The sequence below is a fragment of the Ornithorhynchus anatinus genome, chromosome 5 (assembly GCF_004115215.2).
Source record: "Ornithorhynchus anatinus isolate Pmale09 chromosome 5, mOrnAna1.pri.v4, whole genome shotgun sequence".
In the NCBI taxonomy this organism is placed as follows: Eukaryota; Metazoa; Chordata; class Mammalia; order Monotremata; family Ornithorhynchidae; genus Ornithorhynchus; species Ornithorhynchus anatinus.
Genome location: NC_041732.1, coordinates 84,514,188 through 84,527,710, shown reverse-complemented (window position 1 = coordinate 84,527,710; position 13,523 = coordinate 84,514,188). Strand labels below are relative to the sequence as shown.

General features: G+C 50.4%; 1 protein-coding gene across 2 annotated transcripts in view; it reads left to right on the top strand.

The window, feature by feature from the left end:
• The first annotated feature begins 1,268 nt into the window (after positions 1-1,268).
• SOCS6 (suppressor of cytokine signaling 6) overlaps positions 1,269-13,523 on the top strand; it is a 67,771-nt gene continuing 55,516 nt past the window's right edge. Inside the window, exon 1 of one of the 2 annotated variants that reach the window (XM_029066683.2) lies at positions 1,269-1,347. The gene's annotated coding sequence lies outside the window, so the exon portion shown is untranslated. Of the gene's footprint in view, positions 1,348-9,660; positions 9,893-13,523 lie in introns of those variants that run through there. The other variant, XM_039912128.1, reaches the window with a different exon arrangement.

The window sequence follows — 13,523 nt, the reverse complement described above, 5'->3', positions numbered from 1 at the left end:
TCCACCCTCACCCCCTGGGCCCTACCTCCATCAGACTAGCCTCCCTCCCTTTTCTAGTTGCCCCACTGCCTGGGCCTTGGCACGTCAACCCCTGTGTTCACAGGCTGGGCCCGGGCTGGTGTCCTGTGCCCTTTGACCCCCGTCCTCTGGCTAGTCGACGCCGCCCCCGCGGCCTTTTCCTGGCCTTAGTCCTGGTCCCGATCCCGGTCCTGACCCCGGTCCCAACCCTGACCCTGGTCCCGGTCCTGACCGTGGGCCTGGTGCCGGTCCTGATCCTGGTCCTGACCCCGGTCCCGATCCTGGTTCTGACCCTGGTCCCGGTCCTGACCCTGGGCCTGGACCTGGTCCTGATTGGCTTAGTGGAAAGAGCACAGGCTTGGGAGACAGAGGTCATGGGTTCTAGTCCCGCCTCTGCCACTTGTCAGCCATGTGACCTTGGGCAAATCACTTAACTTCTGTGTGCCTCAGTTACCTCATCTGTAAAATGGGGATGAAGACTGTGAACCCCACATGGGACAACCTGTTTACCTTGAATCTACCCCAGTGCTTAGAACAGTTCTTGGCACATAGTAAGCGCTTAACAAATACCAACATTATTATTATTATTATCATCCTGGTTCTGACCCTGGTCCCGGTCCTGACCCTGGTCCCGGTCCTGATCCTGGTCCCGGTTCTGACCCTGGTCCTGATCCCGGTCCTGACCCTGGTCCCGGTTCTGACCCTGGGCCTGGTCCTGATCCCGGTCCTGACCCTGGTCCCGGTCCTGACCCTGGGCCTGGTCCTGGTCCTGATCCCGGTCCTGACCCTGGGCCTGATCCTGACCCTGGTCCCGGTTCTGACCCTGGGCCTGGTCCTGATCCCGGTCCTGATCCTGGTCTCGGTTCTGACCCTGGGCCTGATCCCGGTCCTGACCCTGGTCCCGGTCCTGACTCTGGCCCTGACCCTGGTTCGGGTTCTGGTCCTGACCCTGGCCCTGACCCTGGACCTGACCCCGGTCCTGACCCTGGTCCCGGTCCGAGTGTCCCCGAGCGCAGAGGGGGCCGGGCTGGGGGGTGGAGCCCCCGGGGGTGGTGTCGGGGTGTCCGGGAGCCGGGGGTCCCGGGGTCCGTGGGTCGGCCGGTCCGTCGGTCGGTCGGGTTGGTGGCCGGTAGCGGGGCCGGGAGGGAGGGAGGGAGGGAGGGGCCCGGGGCCCGGGGCCCGGGGCCCGGGGCGGGGGGGAGGCGGGAGGACGGAAGGGGCGGTGCGGCGACAGCGGGAGGAGGAGGAGCAGCGGGAGCAAGAGGAGGAGGAGGAGGTGGAGCAGGAGGAAGCGGCGCTGTCCCTGTCGGTGTCGGTGTCTCTGGGCGGGTGAGTGTCGGAGGGAGCGGGCCGGGGCCGGGGCCGGGGCCGGGGCCGGGGCCGGGGCCGGGGCCGGGGCCGGGAGTGAGGAGCCCAGAGCCCGGAGCGGAGGTCTGGAGCCGGGCCCTGGGAGCCGGAGCCGGGGCCTGGGCGGGGGCCGGCGTTGGGCCTTAGGCAGGGCCGGACGGGCGGGCGGTCGGTCCGAAGGCCGGGCCCGGGCCCCGCGGCGGGGCAGCCCGGGGCCGCCGCTCCCTGTCCTTGTCCCCTTGTCCCCTTGTCCCCTTGTCCCCTTGTCCCGCTCCCGGAGGGCGGGCCGGGCCGAGGGCAGAGCGGGGCCCCGGGGGTCGGGGGGTCCGGGCGGCCGGAGAGAGGGCGGAGCGGGGCGGAGGATGGGGTCAAGGCCCGCCGAGGCCCGGCCCGGAGCCGCCGGGAGCCGGGGACCGGCCGAGGGGCTGCCATTTGGTGATCCCGACTCCCGGGCCCCATCCTAGCCGCCCCCCCCCATCCCTTCTCCCCTCTCTCCGGCCCCCATCTCGGACCTACTGGCCTCCCCAGCCCTGGTACACAATGCTCACCGTGTCCACCGCCCTCCCCCGCACCCAGTGCCCCTCGAGTCCACCGTCTCCCCCGGCACTGGCACACAGCGCCCTCCGTGCTCACGGTCCTCCCCGGCCTTGGCCCACAGTGCCCACCGTGCCCACGGTCCTCCCCGGCTCTGGCACACAATGCCCTCCGTGCTCACGGTCCTCCCCGGCCTCGGCCCACCGTGCCCACCGTCCTCCCCGGCCCTGGCACACGGTGCCCTCCATGCTTACATTTCTCCCCGGCCCCTGCACACGATGCCCTCCGTGCCCACAGCCCTCCCCGGCCCCGACACACAATGTCCTCCGTGCCTCCTGCCTTCCCCGGCCTTGGCTCACAATTCCCACTATCCTCCCCAACACACAGTGCCACCTTACCCACCGTCCACCCTGACACGCCATACCTTCCCTGCCCACTGTCCGCTCCAGCCCCGTCATGCCAAGCTGCCCCAGCCGGCCTACTGCGTGGGCACGCCTGGCACAAAGCCATCCCTGATCACTGCCCACCTTGACCAGCCTGTCAGGCTCCCCAATCTCTGGGCATGCTTAAGTCGTGCAGGGTCCACTCTGATCAACATGGAATAGTGTCTAGAGTACGGGCCTGGGAGTCGGAAGGTTAAGGGTTCCAATCCCGGTTCCTCCTCTTGTCTGCTGGGTGGCCTTGTCCAAATCACTTCACTTTTCTGGGCCTCATTTCCCTCATCTGTGAAATGGGAATTAAGACTTTGAGCCCCAGATGGGACAGGGTCTGCGTCCACCTCGATTTGCTTGTATCCACCACAGCGCTTAGTTTGGTGTCTGGCACAAAGTAACCATGTAACAAATACCACAATCATCCTCCTCCTCTTCCTCCTCCTCTTCCTCCTCCTCCTCCTCCTCATCCTCATCATCAGGGCTCCAAGTGGTTGAGGGGGAGCAGCAGACCCACCTTTGTGGGGGTAATTGTGCCCCTCTTCCCCCCCAAAATTGGCAGTGGATCTCCATAGATTTCCAGCTATAGGGGAAAGTCCTCTTCTCCTCCCTCCTCCGCCCCATTGTGCTTGGACTGACCTCCGTCTACCCATCCTACATTGAGGTCATCCAGAATCGGGTCTCTCTGCTCGTTGATGTCACAGAAGCCTGCCTCTGTCTGGGCCCTCTTCTCTCTGCACCCCTGCTTTTGTCCCTGCCCTTTGTGTAGGGGGCACTGTGAGTCAGAAACCTTTAGGTGGAAGAGGAGATAGAGTCCTCTTCCCTTCCAATACCACAGGGAAGAAGGCTTTACCCAGTTAGCTCTCGGGAATGGGAGAGCTTTCCCTCCCCACCCAGCCTGCCGTGTTTCCCCTTCAAGTTGTCGCGTGGCCTCGGCTTCACTCCGTTACCTCTCACCAGGCAGAATCCTTTTACAGCATTTCTCCCTGGGGATGAAGGAAGATCTGTAATGGTGACCAGAAGCAGGATTTTGGTGCTACCAAAAGTTAGCTTACCAAGTAAGGTGACCCAGAAGCAACCTGCTTGGGGAAAATGCTTCCATCAATAAATGGTATTGGTGGAGCGCTGGTTCTGTGCATAGCATTGTACCAAGCGCTTGAGAGAATATAGTACAATAGACTTGGTAGACATGTTCCCTGCCCACAGTGAGCTTACAATCAACCTGCTTTCCTGTCCTTTATGTTCCTCTTAGGGTTGCTCTAGTTTGGTTCAGGTCGAATCTTTAAAGCAGGTGCTCCGTCCATTTTAGCCTTCATCTCATCCCACACAAACACCTGCACATTGGCAAACTCGCTATCAAACCTTTGTTTAATTTAGTAATCAAAGCTGAGTGGGCCCAAGTAGCCCGTAGCGGGTTTTAATTTCAAGGAAAAGGCCCCTGTGCCCCAATCTGGTGGGATTCCAATATCCTAAAGCTTTCTCTTTCCACATAATAATAATTAATAATGAAAGTATTTGCTAGGCACTTACCACATGCCAAGCATTGTACTCCGTGCCGGGATAGATGCAAGATAATCAGGTGGGACACAGTCCCTGTCCCACATGGGGCTCGTGGTCCAAGTAGGATTGGGAAAGCCACTTCACTTCTCTGTGCCTCAGTTACCTCATCTGTAAAATGGGGATTAAGACTGTGAGCTCCACGTGGGACAACCTGATTACCCTGTATCTACCCCAGCGCTTAGAACAGTGCTTGGCACATAGTAAGCGCTTAACAAATACTATAATTGTCATCTATTTCCCCCCCACCCCCTTGACACATGAGGAAAACGAGATTCAGAGAAGTTTTGCCCGAGGTCAAACAGCAGACAGGTAATGGAGCTGGAATTAGAATCCAGGTCCTTTGAGTCCTAGGCCCATGCTTTTTCCACTAGGATGTACTTGCTCTATAAGATCAACTATGAAATTCTGACTTGAACATTTTAGGTGTCTGGAATAATAATGATTATGGCATTTGTGAACAGTAATAATTACTTATGGTATTTATTAAGCACTTACTTTGTGCCAGGCACTGTACTGAGTGGTGGGGTAGATGCAAGGTAATCACGTTAGACACAGTCGCTGCCCAGATAGGGCTCGCAGTCCACGTACGAGGTTTAAGTGCTTGCTGTGTGCCAGGTACCGTACAAGCATCATTTCTTGCAACCCTGTATGTGTCCCGAGTGCTCTGCACTCAATAAGTACCATTGTTTGACTGATGGTAGTAAGTGTGGGTTTAGTGACAAGATATTCAGGTTGGACACAGTTCCTGTCTCCCATTAGGCTCAGTCTAAGTTGGAGGGAGAACAGATATTGATCCTCCATTTTACAGATGAGAAAACTGAGGCAAAGAAAAGTTAAGTGACTTGCAGTAGGTCGTGCATTAGGTAATGGCAGAACCGACATTAGAACCAAGATCCTCTGACGCCTCCGTGCTGGCCTCCCACTCCAGTCCATGCTTCACTCCATGCTTCACTCTGCTGCCCGGATCATTTTTCTGCAGAAACGTTCAGGGCGTTTCCCCACTCCTGAAGAATCTCCAGTGGTTGCCCATCTACCTATGTGGCAGAATAAAGCTCTTTGCCCTTGGCTTTAAAGCAGTCCACCACCTTGCCCCCTCCTACCTCACCTCGCTACTCTCCTACTACAGCCCAGCCCGTACACTTCGCTTCTCTAATGCTAACCTTCTCACTCTACCTTGATCTTGTCTATCTCACCACCGACCTCCTGCCCACGTCCTGACTCTGGTCTGGACACAGCGCTCAGTAAATACAAATGAATGAATGAAAGTAGGGTTCCATAAGATGAGTGTGAATTTCCTCAGCATGGACAGTCTCCTACTGTACCTACTGGGTACGGATAACTGTACTAAGCACTTAGAAAAGTACAATAGAGGAGGAAGACACTCTTCCTATCCTTAAAGAGTTTATAATCTACTTTAGAACCTGAAAAAGGACAGGAAGTGCCTGACACATCTTCCTTTCTGAACTTCTCCCCTACCGCTCAATTGGAATTTATTGTCCTGCTTCTCTGGCTCTCTCCCTCTATGGGGTTGCCAGCACCAAGCAGAGGCCCAATGTCACAGGCCCAGTGTCCGAACGTGATAGGTCTCTGCTGGGGTGTGTGTGTACACACACACACACACAGAGTTATCTTTTGTGTTGGAAAAAAACACAGCAGAAGGTGAAGTTCCCCTGTGAGGGAGTGTGTGGCCAATGGGGGATCCCCAGTCCCAGCAACATATGGGTAGGTGAACAAAAGGGTTGTGGTGTTGTAGGCCATCGACCAGGTCCTTTCCTTCCCAAGTCCCCTCCTCTTTTCTGGTTTCTGGCATGTGGCGATACTTTCCACTTTTCTCTGGGTTCCTGGTGGCAGTCGGTAACAGTGGCGGTATAGTGATGACGTATTTTATAGGTATTGTTGATCAGCAACAACTTCCGTAAAGAAACTTTAAGTGGTTTGGCTTGGATTTTTGAAAAAAAGAAAAGTTCATTTAAAGTCCATTGGTGAGTTATTGTCACTAAATTATTCATTTTTGTAGCAGGTCCTTTATAAATAAGAAATACTGTCTGATGGACAATGTGGTTAGACTGAATGGCCACACATAGGGAAAGTATATTTGGGAAGCGGGAGGCTCCCCGCTGATAGCTCAGTTCAGTTATCTTGGGCCCGAAATTGGACTTTCTTTGAAAAATAAGTTTTTCGCAGTCTTGAGATTGAAACACAGTTTATTCTATTAGTCATTCTGTGACAAACAGGTTCCAGTCCTGTATTTCTAGCCTTGAAAATGTATTCATTTTTGATTTTTGCAGGAATTCCTCCAGTTTTACCAAGAAAGACAAACTGTTAAACAGGGAAAAATAAATGACCCTCAAAAGAAACTTCTTTTTCATGTAGGTGGTGACAGGTCGTATTTATCCAGTTCACGTTCTCTAGAACTACTTTCAAGACCACCGGTGGCAATAAACATATTAGCAAAGCCAGTGGGGGAAGTAGAAGATAGCTAGAAATATAAATGTATGTTTTAAAGAGGGAAATTTCCTCTTTGATCTAATTGTTATTGCTGTTCCTATTTTGGCAGCGATGGAGAACCATGGTGGGGCATGTCAGGTCTTGTGCTTTCGGGGCGATGATGAGTGAAAGAGACAAGGCCGTCTCTGCAGTTGTTCACTTTACCGTCCCCTCCAGGAAATAAGACCGACGCTGAGACCACATTTGACTGACTTGATTTCCCGTTCTTCATCGGGAGAGAAAGTTTGTGTTGGAATGCAGAGACAAGAGAGATTGAATTAGAAAGACTTTTCTAATGAGTATTAAATGCCATTTGTATAATTTGTGAATTATTGTGGCACCTATGAAGTGAATACAATGCGTTAGGTGCCAGGGAGAATATAGGATAATCAGGTGAGACCCATCGTTTTGAAATGTGCCAGTGGTTTCCGCAATGCTAGTGATTCTAAGATGGCACTTTGTAGGTCCATCACATCGATGGTGTTTATTGAGTGCTTCCTTTGGGCCGAGCCTTGGATCGTAAAGATTGCCAAGCAAACGGTCATGGATTTAGAGAATAATTTGTGCTTTGGAATAATTGAAATGACAGAGGTTGTTCTGGACTTATCTAGGTGGTCCTGGTAGCTTTGTGTTTTCAGAAAGTTATCCCAGGGCTTTATTCCGTCGGGTTTTAAAGAGGTACATGGAATTTCTTCATTTTAGTTGCTCTATCAAATCCATATGCTACGACTCAGCAACATTTTTTGAGCGTCCTCATTGTGCAGAGCTAGCTCTTTGGAGGAAAGTGAACAACTGAACCTTTGTCTAATTCCCCCTAACTTTCCCAGAGTTGTATAGGCATGGCATGCACTCAAGTCTTTTAGCCTCCGCAGGCAGGTGCGTACCCTCTACCTGGAGCAGCGGCAGATCTGAGGGCTCCCACCCTCGAGGTCCGTTATTTGCATTTTCTTGACCTTTCAGCCTGGCCCTGTTGACTCTTGCTTGTCATGGTGGCAATCCCCTTACCTACCACCATCTAGTTGTCAGTCAGTTGTATTTAGTGAGTGCTTACTGTGTACAGAGCACTTGGGAGAGTACAACATAATAAGCAGACACATTCCCAGCCCTCACCGAGCTTATGGTCTAGAGGGGGAGACAGACATTAATATAAATATGTAAATTACAGATAAGTACATACGTGCTGTGGGGCTGAGGTCGGGGTTGGGGGGATGAATATGGATATGCCCCTTCGATGGAGGAGGAGCTGGGACAGAAGGAAGAAAGATGGGAAGGAAGAGAGGAGGAATAATGGTAGAAAACAGGGAGAGAAGGAGGAGAGGGATGAGGGAGGGAGAGGGAATGTTGGAGGAAGAGAGGGGGAGAGAGGGGCTAGATTATGAGCCCCATGAGGAACTGGGACTCGGTCTGATTTGATGTGTTTCTATCTATCCCAGGGCTTAGCACAACACTTGACACAAAGCCATGCACCATAATTAAATGAATAAGTGCAGCTATCTGATGCAGTGCACTCTAATAAGGACTCGGGAAGGGCAACAGAAGCACATAGTGCACTTTCCCTTCCCATGAGGAACATACATTCTAAGGGGGGGGGGGCGCGGGGAGAAGGGGTCATTGGGGAATAGCTCACCACCTCCACCCCTCCCCACAACTCCCCCCGTGGCTGACTGCAGGAAGCTCGCTGACGAAGCTTGCCATCCCGCGCCTTCGGCTTCCCAAGTCCACGCGTCTCGCCGCCACCCGGAGCTGCTCCCCTGGCCCTTCCACAGGCAGACACCAAGAGAGATCTCAGCACTGTTTGATGGTGTCTGAATGTGGTCACAAAGTAAACAATTCCAGTTCCAACCTCCTTTTCCTAGCTCTAGCCCCCTTCCCCAGTCCTCCAGGACCCTTTCTCTCTACTTCCCCACAGTCACCCAGGGGCTCACATTCCTCTAGCCCTTCCCCCTCTTATCTCAGGGTGTCCCAGTCTCATCCTCTCCAAGTCCATCCAAAGTAGGGTCACTCTTTGTTCTATCTCCCCTTTCAGGAGCAGGAGCCTCACTCCTCCAGAGTCCCAGTTCAGGACTCTGAACCTCGCCCTCACCCAGGATCACTCCAATCCCTCCCTGTGCTCTGTGCCCATCCAGGGTCTGCAGCTCGAGCTCTCCCTGTGTCCTGCTTTCCCAAACCTACAGCTGGGCACCTCTCCCCTCAAGATGGCCATGGGTCTCCCTCTCCATCAACCTGCCACCCCACCCCCTGCTTCCCCAATCCTTCCTTCTGTTTGTTTCAGCCAAGTCTTTCCACTTCCCTGGGGGAGAGGCATCCCGGAGTGATTCTCCTGGCTTCCTCCTCCCTCTTCTAAGTGTCAAGGCCAGTGACATTGACTGTCACAGGGGAAAGCAAACATATCAATCAATCTGAAGTATTTATTGAGGAATTCCTTAGTGCAATACTTTGTCCTAAGTGCCAGGGAAAGTGTAATAAAATTAGTAGACATGATCCCTACCTGCAAGGATGGTGCAGTCTAGTGGACATGTTCATAAGTAATGCGATCAGAATAAATAAATTTGAATGACCAATAAAGTGTATGTGTGTATGTATCCCTACTCTGCCAATTGTCTGCCTTGTGGCCTTGGGCAAGTCATTTAACTTCTCTGTGCTTCAGTAACCTCATGTATAATGGGGATTAAGACTGAGTCCCATGCGGGACTGGGACTAAATCCAACATGATTTGCTTGTATCCACCCCAGCGCTTAGTACAGTGCCTGACACATAGTGAGTGCTTAATTATTATTATTATCACCTGGAGATCTGGCCCATAAATATATTCTGCTCACCTCTTGTCTAGAGGGCCCCATCCTGATCAATTTGGTCCATACACTTATTTGTGAGGTAATTTAAGAAATAATAACAATAATAATAATGTTGGTATTTGTTAAGCGCTTACTATGTGCCGAGCACTGTTCTAAGTGCTGGGGTAGACACAAGGGAATCAGGTTGTCCCACGTGGGGCTCACAGTCTTAACCCCCATTTTACAGATGAGGTAACTGAGGCACAGAGAAGTTAAGTGACTTGCCCACAGTCACACAGCTGACAAGTGGCGGAGCCGGGATTCAAACTCATGACCATAACCTTTGTATCTGCTTTAAGTTTATCAATCAGTGGCATTTACTGAGCGCTTACTGTGTGCAGAGCACTGTTTTAAGTGCTGGAAGAGTACGGTACAGTAGTCGGTAGACCTGATCCCTGCCCACAAGGAGATGCATTGACTGATTCCTTCTTTTCCAGGTCCCTAGCTGTTTCCATTTGTGAATGTAGAAAACCCATCCCTAGGATTTCTCAGGCTCGGAGAGACTGTGGCAGTATTCCTGGTGGTATCCCTGCTCCCACCCCCCGTGGCCACTGTCACCCTTCCTCAGCTCCCACCTGACCTGTACAGACACTCAAAGTTCAGCTGACTGCTATCGCCGTGGCCGCCACTATCAGCCAACCCCCCAGAGATGAATTCCCGGGGAGCTACTGGATCCTGAAGGTGCTCCTATTATTGGATGAGTTCCATCTTATCTTTTTTGGCTTACTCCCTTCTGAAGTGCTAATGAAAAGAAAAAGTGCCCAAATCAGCAAAACAAATTGGAAGAAGGGAATAAAGAGCTGGGTTACTCCATAAACCCTTGAAAAATGGGCAGGCTGGCCAATTTTTATTTCATTTTTAGACTCCGAGGCACCAACTTGAGAAGGGAACCCTTAGCAGGTTTGACACCGTCTCCCCAACCCAGAGTTACATTGAAATGGAAACCATTGTTTCATCAGTCATTAATATTGAAAGCATAACAAAAACAGTAAAAGGTTAACTTCCATATACTGCAGTTGCATTTTGAATACAAGTGGTTTGATCTAAACCATAGAGAACTGAATGATGTTTGGCCCCTAATCAGTGAGATCGCATCTTCTTTTAAACTAGTAAAAATGTTTGGTGGTAGTGTGGGTTAGATCAGTGCTTGACCTTTGCTTCTCTCACCCTGCCCTTTTTCCTTTTCTCCCAGGAAATGGTTTTATATTCCACTTCCCCCCTTCTCTTTCTCAAACTTCTCAATTTTATTTTGGCCTAAATTTCTTTTTCTTTTCTGCTTTCCTCTCTGTGTCTGCTTATTTGTCTCTCACTCTGTGCTTAGACACCTGCCCCTGTACGACCTCTAAATAATTAATCTATTAGTGGTATTTATTGACTGCTTACTATATGCAAGGCTCCCTACTAAGCACTTGGAAGAATACACTTTATTGGAGTTGATCCCTGTCCTCAACGAACTTACCCTTCACCTCCTTTTTCCCTGCCGCTCGTTATCCTTCTGTGTTCCTCTTTTCATCATCTCTGGTCTTCTCTTAGGTTCATTTTATGTTTAATCAGCCTTTTCCAGTTTCCAGCACTTCTCCTCCCTGCCTACCCTGCTCTTAACACCCTCTCTGTCCCTATCCTGGCATTTTGTTTTCCTTTTATCCAGTTGTTAGTTTCTTCCCTTTTCTTCTCCTCCTCAGTTTCTCCCCTCTTCCTGTTTCCCCCTTCCCAATTTTTTTGTTTCTCCCGCTTCCCGTCTCTTCTGCTTCCCAGTGGTTCTCTAAGGCCCTCGCTGGCTCGGTCGGTGGGAGAAAGAGGAGAGGTGTCTGGTCCTGCCTCTCCCAACATGTACCTGTGCAACTGGAAGCTCCAAAGGGAGGTCGTGGGGGCCTCACTGGAAGGATTTCCAAGAATGGGAATCCTCCAAGAATGGGACTCTGACGGCATGATCCTGCCAGTCAGGAAAGGAATGGGATGATGAGTCTGATGACTCCACTTAGAGCAAACTAGTCACTGCATGTTTTAGGAAACGGAAAATAACGTATCTTTTGAATTAAATTATGTACTGGTGCCTTTTTCATGCGCTCTTCAGCTTCCTATTGACTCTACAGTGCTTCTATGTGCTTCTATGACTCACGCTATTCTAACATTGAAGGCTGACAAAGCCACCTGGACAAGAACTTTTAATTTTGATATGTATGGAGAGAGAGAGAGAGAGAGAGAGAGAGAGAGAGAGAGAGAGAAGAGAAGAGAAGAGAAGAGAAGAGAAGAGAAGAGAAGAGAAGAGAAGAGGAGAGGAGAGGAGAGGAGAGGAGAGAGAGAGGGCTTAGTTATGTTTTCGTGGCAGCAATAATTTTCTGTAATTAAGAACTTCCTCATTTGCTTCAGCTTTTCAAACTCTGCCTCAGACCTGAAACAAAGTCCTTCCATTCTATGCAGTCAGTACTTGTTCTCTGTTTTGTTGCTTAAACTTTGACACCTTAGAAATTCCCTTCTAGTTAGAATTAGTGGAATATGTTTTTCCAAGCCCTGTCAAAGATGCTGTTTCTTCAGCTGTCGCCCTCATGTAGGAGGGAATAATCGAATCTTGAATTATTTTATTTGGAAATCTATGACAGACTTATGTAATCAAAATAATGATAGTATTAAGTGCTTACTCTCTCCCGAGCCTTGAACTAAGATCTGGGTGTAGATACAAGATACAGGGTTCCTGTCTTACACAGTGCTCGGAGTCTTTTTATCCCCCTTTTCAGATGAGGAAACTGAAGCCCAGAGAAAGTAAAGTAATTAATTATTTTATAAGTGTGAAGAACTGAACTCATGGTGTTTCTTTAAAAGGGGTGCCCAGATATTGTTTTTGTCTCTCTCGGGGGGTTGAGGTTAAGAGTGTCAGAGGCAGCTGGCTGGGGTGTTCTGACCACAGGAGGTGGAGTAAAGAATACTTTTGCCAGTGACTCACTTATAGAAATTGCACAACTCCAGGAAATGGCTCAGGAAAAAAAAAATGGGGAAATTTACCTGAAAGGAATGTTGTGTGAGTTAAATGGTGGTCACTGTTTCTTATGACTTTTCAGGTGGAGTAAAGGAGGAGGAAAGTCACGGGCCTAATAGTGGTAGAAGTAGTTAGAATGAGCCCGTCACCGGGCAGGGATTGTCTCTCTCTGTTGCCGAATTGTACATTCCAAGCGCTTAGTACAGTGCTGTGCACATAATAAGCCCTCAATAAATACTATTGAATGAATAGTAGAAGAAATGGTATTTTTGAAGTGCTTGTGGGCACACTGTTGGTAGTAGGAGTAGTAGTGGTGTTTATCAGTGTTTACTGTGTGAATACTCAGGAATTAGACATGGCCCCTGTCCCTTGGAGGGCTGAATGTTGAACTGGAATACACAGTAACTTTGGATTCCCCAGCCTCGTATTCACTTCGCCTTCCAGCTGTGCCCAGTTCCTGACTCTCCCACCACCTTCCGCTTACCCATGCTGGTTCTCCCCACTTGGAGCCTTTCGGTCTGACCACAGCTCTCCCCCTATTCAAAGCCTGGCTTAAGTGCTACATCGTCCAACAAGCCTTCCCAGTTATTTTTCCCAGCATTCAGCCACAGAATTCTACCAGCCGGTGTTTTTTTTTTTTAAAGTGGTATTTGTTAATAATAATAATAATAATAGTGTTGGTATTTGTTAAGTGCTTACTATGTGCCGAGCACTGTTCTAAGCGCTGGGGTAGACACAGGGGAATCAGGTTGTCCCACGTGGGGCTCACAGTCTTCGTCCCCATTTTACAGATGAGGTAACTGAGGCACCGAGAAGTGAAGTGACTTGCCCACAGTCACACAGCTGGCAAGTGGCCGAGCCGGGATTTGAACCCATGACCTCGGACTCCAAAGCCCGTGCTCTTTCCACTGAGCCACGCTGCTTCTCTTGAGCCACGCTGCTGCTTGTTAAGCACTTATGTGTCTGGTACTGTAATAAGTGCTGGGGTAGATAAAGCAAATTAGGTTGTACACAGTCCATATCCCACATGGGACTCAGTTTTACCTTTACAGGTGAGGTAACTGGGGCACAAGGAAGTAACATGTCCAAGTTCACACATCAGACAAGTGGCAGAGCTAGGATTAGAACCTGGATTCTTCTGACTTCTAGGCCTGTACTACTTCTCACTAGGCCACACTTCTTCTTTAGCACTTGTGAATTTTTATATACCCATCTTTGGCATTCTTGTGTGTATATATGTATGTGTATAGTAATCAAAGTAATTTTGGTATTTCTTAAGTGCATATTATGTGCCAAGCACTGTACTGAGAGCTGGGGTAGATATAAGATAGTCAAATT